We start from the raw sequence: 20,048 nt of genomic DNA on the forward strand, positions 1-20,048 counted from the left end.
TGCAATGGCTGTACAAGTTTGCATTCCCACCAGCAGCGCAGGAGGGTTCCCTTTTCTCCACATCCTAATCAGCACTTATTCTGTGTTGATTTGTTAATGAGTGCCATTCTGACAGGTGTGAGGTGGTAGCTCATTGTGGTTTTAAGTTGCATTTCTCTGTTGATTATTGATGTTGAGCATTTTTTCATCTGCCTATTGGCCATTTTTCATCCAAAGAGGTATGTCCTCTTTGGAGAAGTTTCTGTTCAGTTATTTTTAATTGGATTGTTTACCTTTCTGGTGTTGAGTTTTAAAAATTCTTTATAAATTTTGGTTATTAACCCCTTATTAGACATGTTGGCAAATATATTCTCCCATTGTGTGTGTTGTCTTTTTATTTTGTTAATGGTGTCTTTTATTGTACAAAAGCTTTTTAGTTTGGTATAGTCCCATTTCTTTATTTTGTCCTTTATTTCACTTGCCCTTGGAGATATATTGGCAAAAATATTTCTATGAGAGATATCGAAGACTTAACTTCCTATGGTTTTTTTCCCAAGATTTTTACAGTTTTGCATGTTACATTTAGGTTTTTTATCCATTTTTAGTTTATTTTTGTGAATGGTGTAAGTTTGTAGTCTAGTTTCATTTTTTTGCATGTACCTGTCCAGTTTGCCAAACACCATTTGTTAAAGAAACTGTCTTTACTCATTGTATGCTCTTACCTCCTTTGTCAAATATCAATTGACCATAAAGGTGGCTTTATTTCTGGGTTCTTTAATCTGTTCCACTGATCTCTATGCATGTTCTTATGCCAGTACCAAGTTGTTTTGAGTACAATGGCCTTGTAATACAACTTGGTATCAGGAAGTATGATACCTCCCACTTTATTCTTCATTTTCAAGATTGCAGTGGATATCCATGTTCTTTTTTGGTTCCATATAAATTTTTGAAGTATTTCTTTTATATCTTTGAAGTATGCCATTGGTATTTTGAAAGGAATTGCACTGAATTTATAGATTGCTTTGCATAATATAGATATTTTAATGATGTTTATTCTTTCTATCCACAACATGGTGTCTGCTTTCACTTGTTTGTATCTTCCTTGATTTATTTTATCAATGTTTTATAATTTTCTGAGTATAAGTCTTTTACCTCCTTGTTTAAATTTACTCCCAGGTACTTTTTTTGTTGTTGCAATAGTGAAGGGGACTGTTTTTTAATTTCTCTTTTAGACATTTTATTGTTGGTGTACAAAAATGCCTCTGATTTTTAAATATTGATTTTATATTCTGCTACCTTGCCTAATTCATATATCAGGTCTAGTAGTTGTTTGAGACTTTAGGGTTTTCTATGTACAGTATTATGTCATCAGCAAATAATGATAGTTTTATTTCTTTTCTGATTTGGGTGCCTTTTATTTCTTCTTCTTATCTTATTGCTGTGCCTAAGACTTCCAGAACTATGTTGAATAAGAGTGGTGAAAGGGAGTACCCCTGCTTTGTTCCTGATCTTAAGGGGATTGCTTTTAATTTTTGCCATTGAGTATGATGTTGGCTGTGAGTTTGTCATTAATGGCCTTTAATATGTTGAGGTATATTTGTTATATGCGGCTTAAGTGTCTGTTTGTTGCCGATAGCTTATTGGTTGCTTGCGTAACTGTACTAGCCAATGGGGTGAAGTTGCCATGACATTCAAATAGTCCTGCCTTCTGGCATGCCACCTCACAAATTGAGGTTAAAGATTGGAGCAATTATTATGCTGTTAAGAAATCTTAACACCAGAAGGGGTCTTTGCAATGGTACAAGACTAGAGGTTCTCCAATTGAAAAATAATGTCATAATAGCTAAGTCTTTGACTGGCTCCTCTAAAGGTGAAATACATGTCATTCCAAGAATTGATTTGGCTCCATCTCAAACAGGGTTGCTGTTTCAATTGAGACGTAGACAATTTCCTGTAAAACTTGCCTTTGCTATGACCATCAACAAGTCTCAGGGCCAAACACTTAAGCATGTTGGCATTTTTTTACCTGAGCCTGCATTTGGACATGGTCAACTTTATGTTGCCTGTTCAAGAGTTCGTGAAAGAACCAACGTAAAATTAAAAATAATTGATGGTCCTCTGCAAGGCGAGCTTAAAAATGATGGAAAGATCTACACAAGAAATGTTGTGTACAAAGAGACCTTTGACATGTGAATTAACATTTTATTATTTAAATCAACTTTATTTATTGAGCTAGCGGTGGCTCTTAAGAAATGTACCGCCAGTGGTTTCCTTCATTGCACTCTACTTTAAGCAATTAAGCAAGTAGAAGAGGGAAAGCCCATGGGGCAGTAAGCAAAGGGGCATCCTCGCCGCCTGCCTTGGGTAATTCAGTTTGAATTAGCAGACACCTTTGCACAAATCATTTTAATTACAATTTATAATATCTAGAACAGCGGTCATTTTGTATGACCGCCGGGCTTTCTAGTGTTCCTTTGAATTTGTTTTTATCCTTGTTGCTTAGATGTGTTTCTTGTAGGCAGCATATAGTTGGATTTTCTTTTTTAATCCATTCTGCTACTCTGTGTCTTTTTATTGGTAAGTTTAATCCATTTACATTTAGTGTAATTATTGACACTTGTGGGTTCCCTACTGCCATTTTATAAATTGCTTTCTGTTAGTTTTGTATCTTGTTTGATTCTTCTCTTTTGTTTTTCTATCATTTGTTTTTGTTTGTTTGTGTTCCATAGTTCTTTCCTCTGTTGCTACCTTTTTTAAGTCAAGTGTTTTTGTGGTGGTTTTTTCAAGGGTGGTTACCATTAAGTAATGAAAAGGGTACCTACCATATTCATTGTAGTACCCTCTCTTATGAGTATTTCTGCACTTCATCGTCCTTTGCTACTGTTAATCTCCATCCTCTCCCCCCTTTTTTTCCTTTGTTGTCACAGTTTAAGTTTGGTTTTATTGTGTTCTTGGTGGAGCTGTTACTTGTGGTGTTGTTTTCTTTTGTTCTTTGAATCTGGTTGGAAAACCCCCTTTAGTATTTCCTGGAGTGGGGGCTTTCTGTTGATAAATTCTCTCATCTTTTCTGTATTTGTGAATGTTTTTATATCTCCTTCGTACTTGAAGGATAGCTTTGATGGGTATAGTATTCTTGGCTGAAAGTTCCTCTCTTTCAGGGCTTTGAATATTGGGGTCCACTCTCTTCTAGCTTGTAGAGTTTCTGCTGAGAAATCTGATGATAATCTAATAGGCCTTCCTTTATATGTTGTACTCTTCTTTCCCTGGCTGCCTTGAGAATTTTTTCTTTGTCATTGGTTTGTGTCATCTTTATTATGATGTGCCTTGGAGTGGGTTTGTTGGGGTTAAGAAAACTCGGTGTTCTGTTTGCTTCTTGAATTTGAGGCTTTAGTTCCTTCCACAGGCTTGGGAAGTTCTCGTCTATTATTTGTTTGAGTATATTCTCCATTCCATTTTCTTTCTCTTCTCCCTCTGATATACCTATTATTCTTATGTTATTCTTTCTGATGGAGTCAGACAATTCCTGTAGGGCTTTCTCGTTTTTTATTATTTTTGAGTCTCTTTCTTCTTCTCTCTGTTGTGCCTCAAGTTGTTTGTCTTCTATTTCACTAATCCTATCTTCAATCTGGGCTGTTCTGTTAGCTAAGCTTGTTACCTCGTTTTTCAGCTCGTGAATTGAGTTTTTCATTTCTGTTTGATTTGTTTTTATAGTTTCAATTTCCTTGGTAATATATTCTTTGTGTTCATTGAGTTGTTTTCTGATCTCCCTAAATTGCCTTTCTGTGTTTTCTTGTATCTCTCTGAGTATTTTTAAGATTTCTATTTTAAATTCTCTGTCATTTAGCTCCAAGGCTTCCAATATATTAGGTCTTTTCTCCATAGATTTTTCCACATCTATTTGTGTTACCTCTCTTTCTTTTGTATCCATAATATTCGATTTCCTCTTTCTTATTGGCATCTGAGGGTGGTCTTGTTGATAGCACTAATTAGAATTAATAAAGAGTAAAAAGTAAAAAAAAAAAAAAAAAAGGTAAAACACCCCACAAAAAAAACAGTAATCATTTATTATTTCCCCCTTTTTTCTTTCTTTTCTTTCCCTCCTCTTCCTTCCTCAGGGAAATATTGTGCCTATAATGGAGGGCCTGATTTGGGGTGAAGAGTTCAAGGGGCAATAAAAAAGGGAGTAGGGACCTATTAAATGAAAAAAAAAAAAAAAAGGAAGAAAATCTTAGACAAGCATAAGATGATTTGCTTGTAAGTGATGGTCAACTAAGAGATATAATGAGAGGGATAAGAGGGAACCAGAAAAAAGGACCAAAAAAGAATAATAAAGAAGAGAAAAATAAAAATAATAAGTAAAAATCTGTTGTATTAAGTGGAGCGAAGACTAAATACAATGGAGACCTTGGGTTGGGAGGACCCAAAATGCCACAAAAATAAACAAACAATAAAAAAATAAAAACAAAAGCAAATAAGAAAAATAAAGCCAAAAAAAGCCTTGAGTCCCAAATTAACTAATTTGTTCGTGATTAGGGATTAAATGGGAGGAAAGTACAATGAGAGAAGAAAAAACAAATAGAAAGGAAAAAATAAGAAAAAGAGATAGACGAAAGAAGAAATAAAAAGGAAAAGAAAAAAAACAAAATAAAGCAAAACAAACAAACAAACAAAAAAACAAAAGAGGAGAGAGTGAGAGTTAAGTGTTTTGGATTATAACCTTAAAGGAGGGTGAGGATGAAGAAGAGAAATAAAATGTAACACTCATGGGTAGTGTAGTTCAAGAAAAGGGAAGCATAAGATGGGCAGAGAATAGAAGGACCGAGGTGGAGGAAATAAAGGCAATAAGATAGAAGAAACAAACAACAACAACAACAAAAAAAATTAGTGGAACAAGTTGTAAAGTCTGTGGATTTTTCTTGATTTTGAGAGGTTAACTTCTTCCTTTTTCTTTTCTCTCCCTCTTCCTGGTTGGTGACTCTGTACCCCAGGCTCTGCCCCTGTGTCACACTTAGGTAGGGATTTGCAGTTGATGGGATTCTATGGCAATGTCATATAATTGGCTTTAGTCTTGTTGGTAGTCAAGGCTTGTTGGCGTTTGCAGGGTCCAACGATGAGAGAGTTTGCTTTCCTGGATTCTCTCTCCTAGTCCCCCCTTTCTGAATTAGCAGCCTGGTGATCCAGCTATAAGGCTGCAACTGCTTCTGCTTGGGGAGTAAGAGGCTCAAAGAGCTGGGAAATCCCCACTCTATCCCCACTCAGTGCAAGGCTTTGGGAAAGGCTCTGGTAGTCAGGGCCTCCAGTGTAATCAGGTGGGAGTGGGAGTCAATTGTTGTCAAGGTGACTGTTCAGCGCCTATCATTCAGTTGGACCTCTCAACCCAGGCTTTCCACACTTTGTAGCCTGTTTTGGCTGGGAAGAAGAGGCACTAGTCTCTGCTTGCGACTAGTGTAGTATAGATCTTATTATCTGCCAAGTCCTTCTTGTTAGCGTTTATCCCTGAATATGGAGGCTCTATCAATCAGAAGTTGCCCCCGCCCCTTTAGCGAGAGGCACTAAAAAATATCATGCCTCTTGTCTTGGGTCGCTGAACTGAGAGAGATCTTATCAATTAGAACTGAGGGTGCACAGATTTCATGGGTTAAGCTAATTTCAGTGATTGGGTCGCAGCTGTGCTCCCGAAGGTATTTTAGGCTGCCTGTGCGCGCCCCTCCCCCAACGCTTGATTGTTAGCTTGAATGGCTGGGTGAGGTGCCCTGCCCATGGAGAGAATCTCCCAAGTAGGGAAGACCACCCTGGTGCCTCTCCCGCTCGCCCTGCCGCTGGCGGCTGGATCGGACCAGGCGCAGGATAATGGGGCACCCTGGGTGTGTGGGCCAGTAGGGCGCTCTGGGTTAGTGGAATGCCCAGGGCACGCGCGCGAATGGGGTGCTCCGGGCACCGGTGGCTGGTGACTCTCACTCGCAGTGCACCGGCCGCTGGGAACGTTAGCGGTGCTCGCTCTGCAACCGGACCGGGCGCGCGCCCACGGTCGCTCGCGGCGGCTCGCGGCTCCCGAGTATGGGCTGACTCACCACAGGCACACAACCTCGCGGCTTGAATGAATGCCCCTGCGGTAGCTTCCTCCACACCCTCGTCTCTCAGATTCAAGTGATAACAGTCCTTTCGCTATCAGTTTGTGTGGAACTCCGGAATGCTCCGAGGATAAATTTTTCTGTTTCTAGTTGATAAATTTGTTGTGATTTAGGGGAGAGCTGTCGGACGCGCTGCTCACGGCTCCATTTCCGTGACGTCACTCTCTGATTTGTGAATATTGTACTAGCAATGCTTCCCCAGAATAAACCCTATTTAATCATGATGTATGATTTTTCTTCATGTATTGCTGGATCCAGTTTGCTAATATTTTGTTGAGAATTTAGCATCTAAGTTTATCAGAGATATTGGCCTATAGTTTTCTTTCTTTGTAGTGTCTTTACCTGGTTTTTGAATGAGAATAATGCTTGCCTCATAAAAGGAGCTTGGAAGTCTTTCCTCCTCTTGAATTTTTTGAAATAGCTTGAGAAGGATAGGTGTTAGTTCTTTCTGGAATGTTTGATAAAATTCACCTCTGAAGCCATCTGGTCCAGAACATTTGTTTACTGGGAGTTTTTTGATAACCATTTCAATTTCATTTGTTGTAATTGGTCTGTTTAGGTTTTCTGTTTCTTTTAGATTGAGTTTTGGAAGATTGATTGTTTCTAGGAATTTATCCATTTCATCTAGGTTGTCCAAATTTTTGGCATATAGATCTTCATAGTATTTTCTTACAAGCCTTTGTATTTCTGCTGTGTCAGTTGTTATTTCTCCACTTTCATTTCTAATTTTATTTACTTGAGTCCTCTCTTTTCTTTATGAGTCTCGTTAAAAGTTCATTAATCTTGTTTACCTTTTTTAAAGAACCAGCTTTTGGTTTCTTTGATCTTTCATATTGCTTTTTAGTCTCTGTGTCATTTATTTCTTTTTTATTTCTTTTTTTAAAAATTAATTTTTAATGGGGTGACATTGATAAATCAGGGTACATATTTTCAGAGAAAACATCTCTAGGTTATTTTGACATTTGATTATGCTGCATTCCCATCACCCAAAGTCCAATTGTCTTCCATCATCTTCTAATTGGTTTTCTTTGTGCCCCTCCCCTCCCCCAACCCCCTCCCTCCCCCCAACCCCAAACCCTCACACTGTTGTCCATGTCTCTGAGTCTCATTTTTATGTCCCACCCATGTATGGAATCATATAGTTCTTAGTTTTTTTGATTTACTTATTTTGCTCAGTATAATGTTGTCAAGGTCCATCCATGTTGTAAATGATCCGATGTCATCATTTCTTATGGCTGAGTAGTATTCCATAGTATATATGTACCAAAGCTTTTAAATCCATGTGTCATTTATTTCTGCTCTGATCTTTATTACTTCATTCCTTTGACTTCTTCTGGTCTTTATTTGTTGTTATTTTTTTAGTTCTTTTTGATGCAGGGTTAAGTTGTTATTTTAGCTTTTTCTTGCTTCTTAAAGTATGCCTATAATGCTATGAAGTTCCCTCTCAAGACTGCTTTTGCTGTGTCCCATAAATTTTGAGTTTTTTATGTTATTTTCATTAGTTTCAAAAAATTTTTGATTTCTACCTTGATCTCTTTGTTAATCTATTCATTATTTATTAACATGCTATTTAGCCTCCAAATGTTTGAACGTTTTTCAGTTTTTTTATTGTTATTGATTTCTAGTTTCATGCCATTGTGATTAGAAGAGATGCTTGATATGGCTTAATTTTTAAAAAAAATTTATTGAGACTTGTTGTGTGTCCTAACATGTAGTCTATCCTAGAAAATTACCATGAGCACTTGAAAAAAAAATTATATTTTGTTGCTTTGGGATGAAAGGTTCTGAAGATGTCTATTTAATCCAGTTTATCTAGTGTGTCATTTAAGACTGCTGTTTCTTTGTTAATTTCTGTGTGAAGGATCTATTCATTGATGTTACTAGGGTATTAAAATTCCCTACTATTGTAGTAGTGCTGTTGATCTTGCCCTTAGTATACATCAAAATCTGCTTTATATATTTAGGTGCTCATATATTAGGCGTATAGATATTTACAATGGTTATACCCCGCTGTTGGATTATTCCCTTTATCATTATGTAGTGACCTTCTTTATCCCTTTGTTTTAAAGGCTATTTTGTCAGATATAAGTATGCTACCCCAGCTTTTTTTTCATTTCCATTTGCGTGAAATACTTTTTTTCATCCCTTCACTTTCAGTTAATGTGTATCTCTTTTTGTGAGGTGGGTCTCTTGTAGACTACATACCTACAGATTCTGTTTTCTTTTCCATGCAGATACCTTATGTCTTTTGATGGGGTCATTTAATCCATTTACCTTTAAGATTATTATTGACATGTACTTATTTATTGCCATTATATTCTTTAAATCTACATTCCTATTTTTCTTGATTTCTTTTCTCCTTTGCTCTTTTTACATCAGGCCCCTTAACATTCCTTGCAGTACTGGTTTGGTTGTAATAAATTTCTTGAGACTTTTTTTGTCTGGGAAACTTTATTTCTCCTTCAATTTTAAATGATAACTTTGCTGAATAAAGTAGTCTAGGTTGCATGTTCTTGTTTTGCATCACTTTGAATAGTTCTTGCTAATTTCTTCTGGCCTCAAGTGTTTCTGTTGAGAAGTCAGATGTCATCCTTAAGGGGGCTCCTCTGTAGGTAATTAACTGCTTTTTTCTTGCATCTTTTAGTATTTTTTTCTTAATTTTAACATTTTAATTATGATATGTGTTGGTGTTGGCCTCCTTGGGTTCCTCTTTAATGTGACTCTCTGTGCTTCTTGAACTTGTGTGACTTTTTCCTTCATCAATTTAGGGAAGTTTTAAGCTTTGATTTCTGCAAACAGGTTCTCTATTTCTCTTCTCCTTTAGGAACCCCTATGATGTAGATATTGTTTCTCTTCATGTTGTCACAGAGTTCTGATAAAGTTTCTTCAGTCTTTTTTAGCCTCTTTTCATTTTGATACTCTCCTTCTGTGCTTATATTTATCTTGTCTTCTAAATCGCTGATTTGATCCTTGGCTTCCTCCAGCCTGCTGTTAATTTCTTCTAGTGCAGTCTTCATTTCTGATATTGTATTTGTCATTTCTGACTGATTCTTTTTATGATATCAATGTCCTTTTTGATACTTGCTATCTCTTAATTTATGTGCTCATTATGTCCATCCATTGTTGCTCTAATATCCTTCAGCATTCTAAAATTTATTAATTTAAACTCTGTATCTGGTAATTTGGTTACTTCCATTTTATTTAGTTTTTTTTTTCTGGGAATTTCTCTTGATTCATTTGGGTCACATTTCTTTTCTACTCATTTTGTCTGTGTATAGACTCCTCCTTTGGGCATATTGCTTATGTAGCTAGCTGAGTCTAGGGTTGGTGCTATCTGCCACTAGCTACCAGTTGTGTTGAATTTAGATTTTTTTTGAGTTGGCATCAGTTGTGTTTGTAACCCACTGTGGGCTCCTTGTTTTTAACTACTGTTCTTTTTGCTGTTTATGTCTCCATTTTCTGTGCCTTGTAGTGTGGGAGGAGCCAACTTTTGTAAAAGATCAGCTTTCTCTTGCTTAGAGCTGACAGCAGCTTCTTAAAAGCGCCAAGCTCTGCAAGATTTGCCTCCACTTTTCAGCTTCTCCACCTCCTCTTGTTTCTGCCTGGTTTTCCCAGAGTCTTCTGTAGAAAGACTATAATGTGTTGAGCAGGCCCAGACTGGCCTCACCCCACCAACCCTTCTACAATTTGCAAAGTTTTGGGTTAGAACAGCTGAGGTTGGGAATAAAACAGTGGAACCCCATACTTCAGTGGTCTCTTGGACAATAACTCAGTACAGGGATTGCGGCCCCTACTCCAGAGCTTAATCCTCAGCCATTGCTGGAATACTCAAATTTTATTTCTCCCTAACAAGGTGAGCATCATGTTCAGTTTGAGTGGGCAAACAGTCCCCTCTGCACAAGTACTTACAGCTGATGAGATCCTGGTCTCAAAAATGAAGACTGAAAGATTCTTCTCCTTGGGCTGTCTGTGCACACCAGAAGTGGCTAAGCTCACAGGGACCCACACTTTAAATGTGCCTGCTCCAAGCCTCTCTTCCTTTCCCCTTTGGAGTCTATTCAAGCAGGGCAGAATATCCAGCACCCAGGCCAGTTGACTGTGAAGGTCCACTCTATCCAATGCCCATGAGCTGCTGTGCTGGTGCTGATCACAGAGAGTGTAACTTGTCTCAGCTGCATCAAGAATGAAAAGCTTTTTCTTATGATACCTCTCTAGCAAGGGTTGTTAAGTCCTGAACCAATGGTCTCTGCAGCTGGCCACTTGATGTGCCAGCCTTGGGCCTCCCTGGCAGAAACCTGGTGCAGACCAGTGGGCGACAGTGCCTGTGACTGGCCCTCAGCAAACTTCTTGGAGCTACAAGCAATCCAGAATTTATGGCTGCCTCTTCTGGGCCCAGGTGCACACAGACATACCAAGCTGTACACCTAAGCTGGCTTTTACTCTCTCTAGACCTGGGGAAAAGTCCTTTAAAAGTCCAAGGTTCCCTGAGTTCATCCTTTTGCAGCCTGTCTGTAGGCTGCTTGTTGGGCTTGGCTGCTGACTAAATCTCTGCTAGAGTCTGGAACCTACAGCAATTCAAGGAATAAGGAGGGTAGTGGGTATGTCCCTGCCCCTCGGTTTCAGGTGTCAATCTGTCTAGACATTTTTTCACAGACCTCAGTGGGTGTGACCCCAGGAGTCCATGAATGTGACATCTGTGACCCAGATGTGTGGTCTTCCAGTCCTTTGGAACTGAGTCAAAGGACTCAGTTTCAACTGAGTCTCCCATAAGGTAGAATTATCAGTCTTAAACTCAGGAGCATGAGGGGTGGGGATAGCTCCAGCATCAACACCAGAAAACTGAGTCACTGACACACCCCCTGCTTCCTGGTTTCTCAGAATGACACTTTGCCTTGACTAGAGCAGGAAAGACTCCTGAGGGCAGAGCAGTTGCTTTTCTCCAGGCTGCTACCACACAGAGGGGTCGCTCCACCCAAGAAAGATGGAGACTGCAGTACTGGAGAATGACTTAGCACAGGGGTGGTTGTTGTCCCCAACAGTGTCTCTTCTTGTGCCTCCAACTTTACACTCTCCTCACACAACTCAGGTCCTCTCAGCTCTTTCCTGCCAGAGCCCAAGTGGCTGTGAATGAGATTTTCTGTGCCAGCCTTTTAAGACAAAATCTGTGTCCAAGAGATGGAGTCTGCGTCCAAGAGCTCACACCCTTTCTCACAGACAGAAACCTGGCTGTTTTCAGAGCTAAATGCTGTGTGGGTGCCTCTTCTAGGATCTGGGGCTCTAGGTTGGGGCTCCTGGGCTGGGGCTCCTGGCCTGGGGCTGAGCACCCACACCTCTCAGGGTGACCATACCCCCAGTGAGAGTCCCTCTGGACCCTCAGCCACAGCTAGCTCCTGGAGTAGGACAGCCCTTTCCAGGTCTCCACCCTTCCTACCAGACTTGGTGTGGCTTTTTCTGTGATCCTTGGTTATCAACTCCTCTTCTTTTAGTCCAAAGTTGGTTTTCCAAGATGATTGTTCTTAAATTAAGTTGTAATCCTGGTTGGTCCTGAGAGGTAGCAGTTGGAAAGTCTGCATACTCCTTAACCATCCTGGAATCTAGTTCAAGACTTTTGTTTTTCTACTCATCATTTTCATTTGCTCAATAAATTATTTTCTTCAAATTCTGTTTGAATATATTTTAAAGTTGTTTTCCTGAACACACTGTAATCCGTTTTAATATGTTGTGGTTCTCATTTTAGTTTATTCTCCTGTGTTTATTTTGTCTTTTATACTGCTTGCTCATCAGAATATAAACTCTGAGGACAGAAGGTTTGTCTTGTTCATTCATGTATCTTTAGTACATAGAATGATGCATGGAACATAGTAAGTGAAGAACAAATATTAGTCATGTGTTTTGTATATTTTTCCATTATTTATTTTACATAAAATATAATTAGTTCTTGAATATAGTATATTTTACCTACTATTATTTAATTTTTCCATTATTTTTATTTTTATCATTATTCAAAATATTATCTTGAATATTCTTTTATTTTACTTTTTTGACAGAGACAGCGAGCGAGAGAGAGAGGGACAGATAGGGACAGATAGACAGGAAGTGTGAGAGATGAGAAGCATCAATTCTTCATTGCAGCATCTTAGTTGTTATTTGATTGTGTTCTCATATGTGCTTTGATAGGGGATTGACAGCAAAGTGAGTGACTTCTTGCTCAAGCTATTGACCTTGGGCTCAAGCCAGTGAGCATGGGGTCATGTCTATATTCCAGTGCTCAAGCCAGATACCCCACCCTCAAGATGGTGAGCTCAAGCCAGATGAACCCGTGCTTAAGCCAGCGACCTTGGGGTTTCAAACCTGGATACTCCATGTCCCAGTCTGACACTCTATCCACTGCACCACTGCCTGTTCAGACTGAATATTCTTAATACCTCTCTTTTATCACTAGTGCAGGACAGTATTTCTGTTGGCTACTGGGGTGGATATATTCAAAACCTCATAAATATTGACAAATTTCTTTCCAAAACTTTTGTATTACTTTTACAAGCATAAATATATGAGATTTTCCATTTTTTCACATAATTTGAAATCTACAATCTTTTAATTTTTTTAATATCATGGATACTAAATTGTCTTAAAATGTTTTAGTTTGCTTTTGCATGATTATTACTTATACTTCACTTTTATAATAATATCTTATGGAACATTCTAATCTAGTTATCTGTGAATTTTTATTCACTTATTTTTATCATTTTATAGAGTTGTTTGCTTTTTTTATTGAATTGATTAGAGTTTACATATTCTAAATAGAAATCTATTCTCAAGTGCATCCAGAGTAGGTTAGTAAATGTTTAATAACAGTTCTCTGGTGAAAGAAGACCTTATTTGTAATATTTGCCAATTTTAATGATATAAATACTCTGACAAGAGATAATTAAAAGCAACCAGTATTTTATCACTGAATGGAGAATTGGGAAGAGATTTGTAGTACTGCACTATTATATAGTATTTCCAGCATTTAGATGTTAAAGACGTAAATAAGTTAATAAATATAGTAAATTTAACAAACTAGAAAATAAATTTTGAATATTATTTCTATTATTGTCTATATAATTTATAATATTTTATGTTTATATAATTGAATTTTAATAGTAATTGTGTTTAACAACTGGCCTTTAACATTCTTGAACTTCTAACAGTAATCTTTTCTGATCCACCACACCATACACTGACTGTTTAACTTGTGGTAGTCTGGGTGTATCTTTCCAATTTTAATAATGATTTTCATTGTCCAGAAAATAAATGTATTTATTTAATTATTTTTATTGCATCATTTTCATTTATAATTTGGTTATTTTGAAGTTTGATTGAGAAATGTATCTTTAACTAAAGGTCTTCAGGCATTTTACTATACTTTCTATTAAACTTGTGAGGACATCTTTCATAATTAGTTTTTTTGTAGTTAATATTTTCCCACAGGACAACGATTTTCTTCATCACCTTTGTTGAGTGACCTATTTTTTCCTCAGGATCTGAAATGTCACCTCTGCTGCCATATATTCATTGCACAGTGCCTGAAAGCATTTAATAAAATTTTATTTAGACAACTAATTTTAACAGGGTAACATTGATCAGTTAGAGTACATAGATTCAGAGAAAACATCTCCAGATCATTTTGAGATTTGATTATGTTGTATACTCATCACCCAAAGTCAAATTGTTCTCCCTCACCTTTTATTTGGTTTTCTTTATGCCGCTCCCCTCCACCACCCTCTCCTCCCTTTCCTTCCCCTGGCAACCACTGTACTCTTATCTATGTCCATGAGTCTCAATTTTGTGTCCCACCTATGTATGGAATTATACAGTTCTTAGTTTTTTCTCATTTACTTATTTCACTCAGTACAATGTTATCAAGTTTCATCCATGTTGTTGTAAATGATCCTATGTCATCATTTCTTATGGCTGAGTAGTATTCCATAGTATATATGTACCACATCTTCTTTATCCAATCTTGTATTGAAGGACTTTTTGGTTGTTTCCATGTCTTGGCCACTGTGAACAAAGCATTCCTTTTTTTTTTAATAAAAATTTTATTTATCTTCTTGAACTATTAGCAAAATATATTGTCACATTCTTTATCAACATTGTCTTACTATTCTTAGTGTTTGTCACATTGTATTATTTGAAACTCAGAACTCAGTCCCAGCTGTGGACCCTACAGTTGTGAACCAATCCCTCTCCACATTGATCGGGGAATCTTTAAAAACAACATCTTAGACAATCACTCATGAACATGACAGCCCATGTAAAAGTTCAGGTTTCAAGAGAAAAGGTTCCAACACACAATTGGAATATATGACATTGGATGCATTAGTGAAAATAAAAGGAGCAATTTGACTTTATCCATAATACCCTTCCCACAAAGTAACACAACTATAGCCAAGAGGGGTCCTTACCACCAGTGATTTCTCCTACTGGTAAAAGTTAGTATGAGTGAGCACCCAGCCTCCACTGCTGTATAGGATGCTGCCAGAAAAAGGTTCATTTGTCTCTCACTCCAATCAGACTACTAAATTGTAAGAAGCAGGTAGAGGCTGGGATAGCAACAGTTAAGACTCTCAAAGGATATTAAAGGAGAGCATATCTTACTGCCAGTATCCTGGACTCCATCAAGAAGCCTGCTCATGAGCTGCTGGGATTGGCTTACATGTGGCTCAACCTAACTAGTCCATTAGCACCTTTGGTACTCGTGTACCTCACTTCAACACACCCACACTTTGTAGCTAGCTTGCTGTAAGTGCTCCCAACAACAGTGGAGAGAGTCAGCTTTGGCAGATGGCCAGTGAGCATATGCAGAATACCGGTCTGAATCTGCAAACCAAGGAGAAATTATAAACTTGATCTTTAGCACAACATTTGGAAAAACAAAAGAAAGACTTTCACCACCTAGTCTGTTGAATTGCAGAATTGAGATAGGGTAAACAAGGTTAATAATTTTAGCACAAGAAGAAACAAAGAGTTTGTAGTAAGTGCACCCATAGAAGGTCATAGAAAGCCTCAGAGTCAGTAGCAATGTTATCAAACATAAGTTCAGTTGTTTGCCACTACAAAAGCCAATACTGTTGAGACAGTAACCTAAAAAGATCGAGTCTTTCTGTCCTGAAAACCATCTTAATATCTCTGGTCAAGCAGGCGACTTTTCTAAGAAGAGGAAAGGAACGTAAAAGTGTGCAGGCAGCATTTTTTATGTTCTGACAAAGATCTTGGCGTCAGATGAATTCCTGCAGTTCATCAGCTCTTATGTGGGCAGGAGCAGGCACTACTAGTTCCTGAAATGTACTAAAATAGAAGTTGTTAGCAACAAATCTGGTTCCTGTTTTTTGTTTCTACGAATATGTTAGATTGTTAGTACAATTAATACTGAGTAGCACAATATTATACAAAATTTATATGCTTTTCATTCTCTGTTATAGCAGGTGTAATAGAAGAGAATTCTCTCCCAAAGGCAGTAAGTAAAGACTAGAGGACTCATCCATTCCCAGGTGCTTTGGGAGGTGCAGGATTTGGTGCAGATATGGCCAAGTCCAAGAACCACATCATGTACAACCAGCCCTCAAAATGACGCATAAACAGCATCAAGAAACCCCACTCACAGACATAAATCTTTTAAGGGGGTAGACCACAAGTTCCTGAGTAACATGCACTTTACCAAGGAGCACAACAAGAAGTTCCTGAACAAGACACAGGCCAACCACACCAAGGCCGCGAGTGCATGTGCTGAGGCTGTCAAAGCCCTTGTCAGACCCAAGGTGGTCAAGCCCAGGATTGGAAAGGGTGACTCTTACAAGGTTAATCAACTTGCTTACATCAACCATACCAAGCTTGGAAAATATGCTCAATATCTGTCACAGGTCTCAAGTTCTGCAGACCAAAATCTAAGGCCAGGACTCAAATCATGCCTCAGACTATGGCTGTGGCTAAACTCGAGCTCAGGCTCAGACTTCCAAAGGTGCCTAGAACCTCACAAAGGTTTCACAGTAAAAGCCTCCATCTGCCGAAATGAGGGTGGAAAGATTGATGTGACCCCTGGGCTGTCATCTGCACAGAGTTGGTATATTCTTGTTGTGCTATTTGTACCAATAAACCTGAGACTGGATCTATCAGAAAAAGAGAGAGAGAGAGACTCAAGGAGGTGACTGCTTCTTCTTTTTTTTTTTATTTAAGAAATCAACTTCTACAAGGTGACATTGATTAATAAGAGTACATAGGTTTCAGATGAATATTTCTATAACATTTGAACTGTTGATTATGTTGTAAACCCATCACCCAAAGTCAAATAATTTTCTGTCACTGTATATTTGTCCATTTTTACTACCTTCCTCTCACCCTCTACCTCACTTACCCCTCCTCTTGGTAACCACTTCACTTTTATCTATGGCCATGAGTCTCAGTTTCATATCTCATCTATTGTGAAATCATACTGTTTTTGCACTTTCTGACTTATTTCACTTAGTATAATGTTCTCAAGGTCCATCCATGTTGTTGTAAACTGCAATAGGTCATCATTTCTTATGGCTGAGTTGTATTTCATTGTATATATGTACCACATCTTCTTTATTCAATCCTCTATCAAAGAACACTTTGATTGTTTCCATGTCTTGGCCACTGTGAATAATGCTGTGATGAACATGACGTTGCATGTGACTTTACATATTAATGTTTTTGAGTTTTGGGTTTAGATACCCAGCAGCGGAATTTCTGGGTCATATAGTAATTCTATTATTAATTTTTGAGAAACCACCATATTTTCTTCCATAATGGTTGTAATAATTTTCATTCCCTCCAGTGGTGAATGAAGGTTCCTTTTTCTGCACAGCCTCTCTAACATCTGTTATTACCTGGATGACTGCTACTCCAAACAAAACAACAATACAAACTTCAAGAGCATGAAAAATAATACCAACAAAGGGTTACAATAATCTTTTAGTAACTCACTCCTAAACATGGAGATTTGTGTTTTAACCAATAAAAATTCAAAGATAGCTTTTTAAAGGAAGCTCAATGAGCTACAAGAAAAAAGACAGACAATTCAGCAAAATAAGGAAAGTAATAGACTTGAACTATACATTAGACAAAACAAACCTAAAATACACATTTTTCTCAAATACATATTGATATAAATCATTCTCCATGTTAGTAATATGCTAGTCACAAACAAGTCTAGGCAAATTTAAGAAGATTTAAATTATAGCAAATATCCTTTCTGACTTTAATACTATTAAACTAGAAATCAATAATAAGAAAAAAACAAGAAAATTTCATATTATAAGAAGATTAGACATGTTCCTGAGCAATCATTGGGTAAATAAAAAAATATATAAAAAGATTATTAAAAAATTCCAGAGGGTAAGGAAAATGGGAATAACATGTCAGAATTTATGGGATGCAGTAATAGCAGTCTTAAGAAAGTAGTTTACAGCAATAAACACCAAGATAAAGAATAAAGAAAGAGGTCAAATAAACAACCTAACTTTAAAACACAGAGAACCAAAAAAAAAAAAAAAGGAAACTAAGTTAAAAGTTAATAGAAAGAAGAATATGGCTTTCGCAGGTCAGCTCAATAGTAGAGCATTGGCCCAGCATATGGATGCCCTGGGTTCAATTCCAGTCAGGGCACACAGGAAACTGATAATCTGCTTCTCCACCTCTACCATCCCACTTCTCTCTCTCTAGCTTTCTGTTCCCCTCCAGCAGCCATTGTACGTTTGGAGTAATTTGTCCCTGGGCACTGAGGATGGCTCCTTGGCCTTGCTTTAGGTACTAAAATTGCTTGGTTTCTGAGCAATGAAACAATGGCCCCAGATGGGCAGAGCATTGCCCCATAGGGGCTTTCCAGGTGGATCCCATTAGGGGTGCATGTGGGAGTCTGTTTCTCTGTCTCCCCACTTCTCACTTAAGAAAAAAAAAGAATATAACAAAAATAACTGAAATAAAAAATAGAAAAACAAGCCTGACCAGGCAGTGGCACAGTGGATAGAGCATTGGAATGGGACACAGAGGATTCAAGTTCAAAACCTTGAGGTTACTGGCTTGAGTGCATGCTCATTTGGCTTGAGCACGGGATCACCAGCTTGAGCACGCAGGATCTCTGGCTTTAGTATGGGATCATAGACATGACCCATGGTTTCTGGCTTGTAGCCAAAGGTCATTGGCTTGAGCAATGGGTCACTTGCTCATCTGTAGCCACCTGGTCAAGGCACATATGAGAAAGCAATCAATGAACACCAAAGAGCTGCAGTGAAGAATTGATGCTTATCTCTCTCCTTTCCTGTCTGTCTGTTCCTATATGTCCATTTCTCTGTCTCTGTCACACACACACATACACACACACACATGAATAGAAAAGCAAGAGAAAAGAGGAATAAAACTAACAACTAGTCTACCTAGTATTTATAAATAAATTAATAATAGTTCTTCTAAAAATGCTTCCAAAAAAATTGAGATGGAGAAAACACTTCCATACTTATTTTATGAAGCTAACATCAGTTTGATCCCAAAGCCAAGAAAACACTACAAAAAAAAGAAAATTATAGGCCATTATCCTTGATAAAAATTAATGCAAAAAAAGCATTATACACCATAACCAAGTCAGATTTATCTCTAGGATGTAAGGATAGCTCAACATCTAAAAATTAATCAATGTGATACACCATAGTAACAAAAAAGCCAAGAAAACACTACAAAAAAAAGAAAATTATAGGCCATTATCCTTGATAAAAATTAATGCATTAAAAGCATTATACACCATAACCAAGTCAGATTTATCTCTAGGATGTAAGGATAGCTTAACATCTAAAAATTAATCAATGTGATACACCATAGTAACAAAATAAAGAATAAAATTTATATGAAAATTATACTCCACTGTGTAAGGTTGTAAGCTTTTCCTCTAAGATGAAACAAAACCAAACCAGATTCCCACTCACACTACTTCTATTCAAAATATTGGAAGTCCTACACAGAGCAATTAGGCAAGAAAAATACATCTAAATTGGAAAAAAAAGAAGTAAAATAGTTTTATTTGCAGATGACATGATATTTTATGTACTGTGAACCCTAAAAAAAAGACACCTAATAAGAAGGGCTTTTGGTGGCTAACTGGGTTAAAAATGTTAAGAACAGCCTTGCAGTTCTTTCTATACAAGTGTCTCTCATGCAAATAGCACTTCAGGGAGAAGCTTGCACTGGGTAGCCTGCCTGCATTTTGTTTCTGCCATCTGAGCCAGCTTTTATAATGAAATTCTTGGAATTTTATTTCAATCAATAGGACTGAAGCTTTCCTTATCCAATTGGAGTTGTGCAGCTGCAACCAACCAGAGTGGCTTTATTCTGACCATTTAAAACAGTGCTGCCTTTTGGACCAATCAAACTTTAAGAATATGGAGTCCTCATTTGTACGGGTACTATTACTAATCAAGAACCAAGGGCAGGGTCTTCTGTCCATATGAGACAATTCTCTTCTGGTTCTGAAAGAGCACTTTCCATTTCGAATAAAACTGAAAATTGAATTTTCTCCACTGAGATGAAACACTGAAGATATCTCTTGGAACAGAGAGGAGCAGACCAGAGCAGAACAAAGCAGACTAGAGCAGAGTGGAACAAACAGCACAGCATATTGCCGACCAGCAGAGGGCACTGCAGAGTAGAGCAGAGAAGAACAGAGCACAGCTGTCCAACTGGATAGGGACCTGACCCCAGGTTTGCCTGGTTCTAGAGCATCACCTCACAGCCATGCTATTTTCACAGCCCTGCTTTATTACAATTGAGACATTTTTACTGTTGTCTTCTTTTTTACTATACCTCAAATTTGGGATTCCTGTTGGTGTTGAATTGGCACCAATGACCATTGGCTGACAGTATAGAAAAACTTAAGGTTTCCACAAA

The 20,048-nt window shown here is 37.7% G+C and overlaps 1 pseudogene; it reads left to right on the top strand.

Moving 5' to 3' along the window:
- Positions 1 to 11,285: 11,285 nt before the first annotated feature.
- The window catches only part of LOC136319287 (large ribosomal subunit protein eL29-like), a 36,764-nt pseudogene continuing 28,001 nt past the window's right edge, over positions 11,286 to 20,048 (top strand).

This window comes from Saccopteryx bilineata, chromosome 1 (assembly GCF_036850765.1).
Source record: "Saccopteryx bilineata isolate mSacBil1 chromosome 1, mSacBil1_pri_phased_curated, whole genome shotgun sequence".
Taxonomy (NCBI): domain Eukaryota; kingdom Metazoa; phylum Chordata; class Mammalia; order Chiroptera; family Emballonuridae; genus Saccopteryx; species Saccopteryx bilineata.